Raw genomic sequence first — 2369 nt, 5'->3', positions numbered from 1 at the left:
TCTATTGGTCAGTACCCACCCTGAATACAATGTTCACTTCCAGAATTCAGAATAATTGGATTAGGTACAAAAATGACAGTGAGGGCTAGAACTAAGTGCTGGGGAAAAAAAGATTGCAGAAGGTGGGTAGATTTAGCTTGAGAAAAAACTAAATGGGGATATGGTACAGTAGCCCTCTTCAAGTTCCTGAATGGATCTCATACAGAACAAAGGATCTGAAATCTCTCAATCCAGACTGCAAGATGCACAATTATGAATATAGATTAGACAAAGGTAGATTAGAATTGAATGTGAGAAGAAATTTCCAGATAGTAAGGGCAGCTGAAAAATAGTACTAGACACAACTAGAGAGATAGATTCACTTTCATTAGTTGTGCTCAAGATAGCTGTCTTTTATGAACTCTGCATTTTTATTTCTTCCTCCTGCACTAAGAGGGTTGAGCTCAGCAATCTACATGCCCCGTTCATTTCTATGATCAACAACTCTAAAACAAAAGTGAGATGAGTTTAAATTAACTTTAAATGATGTCAAGTCTCTGCTTGCTGTCATGTGTATCAGATAAGGATAAGAGGACCTTATTTTAAAAAAAGGACACAAGTTATGGCACAGCCATCTTAGGGACGTATAGCTCAATGCCGACATGAAGTATTTTGCTACCTACTGCAAGACAATGCTGCTCTGAGGTATTTTGTAATGGCAATTTACATATGTATGGTAAAGCGACCCCTTTTCTTGCTTTTCTGACACAAATTCCTTCCCCCCCCCTTATATTTGCTAATGAAGTAAATTCTTAAGATCAGAATCTCAACCCACTGAACTTTATATCAATTCCATCATCTAACTTTTTAAATTTTCCTTATCAATTCTGCCATTCAACTTTTATCTCAAAGTGAATTTCATCAGATATATTTCCTCTGTGACCTGGGTGCACCAAAAGTAGAGCCTGCAATCATTAGCAACATTTTGTAGGAAAGAAAAAATGACCATCAAAAATTTCAAAATAACAGGTATTTTATTTACATGCTAGTTGGTTTTACGATTGGCACGTAAGCAGTATCTATATTAAACAAGTAACATACTTTAAATATATAGGTGTTTCTTCCATCATCTGCAATAGAGTTTGGAAGACATAGAATTATAGTCCAAGCCCCAAATGTGTCATATGTTTCCTATATTTGGAATCTGACCCTTCTTTTACAGAAGTTTTTTTTTTAACTACCATCTAAAATTATCCCTACAGAAGGATTTGGGGTCAACTTAGTCCTAGCTGAAAAGTTTGTTCCTTCTTGGAACAAAGATATAACCTCACATTTAATTTACTGGACACTTATCCCAATTTTTATATTGCTTTGGTTTAGCAGGTCTATTTCTGTTCCATTCCCAATTTATTCCACACATCAAAAATAAGATTTAGGATTTCATCATAAATTCCTTTATAGACCTTTAGACTGCTGTGTATATATTGCAAGTTATTATGTTTAACTGAGCAAAGTGCTAGATTAAAACATTACTGTATTAATTACTGTCGTATATCTCTCCTTATCCTTTTCATGATGAAAAGCTAAGCAGAAAAATGTTTCTGTTAAATAAAATGTGTATGTGTCTGAGAGAGCAAGATCTCTAAAGTTTTGTAAAAATATTCCATTTTTATTAAGGTAAAATTAAAACATTGACATAAAATAAAATAAGGCATTCAGATATCAACATAATGTAATTGTTTGAACTAAAGTATCCTTTAAATTAAAATAATTTTAAAAATGTACAAAATCTTAATACTGGATCTTGTTAACAAAATAAATATAACATAGTTTAAAAATATTACAAAGAATTAAATATATTTAAATACATTAAATAACACAATAATATATAATTATTTATAAATAACATTACATTTTTCAAACATATTTTTTATTTTATGATCAACTAATAAATAGATAAAAATAGATAAGATAGATTAATGCTTTATGAAATTTTAAAGTTACTGAATTCCAAGCAATAAATGAAGTACAAAATTGTTGCTTAGAATTGCAGAAGCCTCTGAAACATCCAATTATTGCTTTCAGCAATGAGCAGAGTTCATGATTCACGGTCACTGGATATGTCAAAAACAAATGCATTTCCAAGAGTCCCTGAATAGGAAATACTGTATAGCCAAGTACAGGTTTCTTGTTTGCAAATAAATCTGGCAAACTAACCTTGTAGCCTTAGTGCTTCACCAGCAAAGGATTTGGACATCTTTATTATATAAATAATGCAAAATAAATAAATATAAATAAATTTAAATATTTTAAATTATTGAAATGAAAATATTTTTGCATAATGAAAGTTTGAAGACTCTCTCTGTCTTTCTCTCTCTCTGTGGCCAGAT

Source organism: Crotalus tigris, unplaced genomic scaffold, assembly GCF_016545835.1.
Source record: "Crotalus tigris isolate CLP2741 ecotype Arizona unplaced genomic scaffold, ASM1654583v1 scf7180000023618.1514416, whole genome shotgun sequence".
Taxonomy (NCBI): Eukaryota; Metazoa; Chordata; class Lepidosauria; order Squamata; family Viperidae; genus Crotalus; species Crotalus tigris.
The sequence above is the reverse complement of the archived record's forward strand: the minus strand, read 5'-3'. Positions refer to the sequence as shown.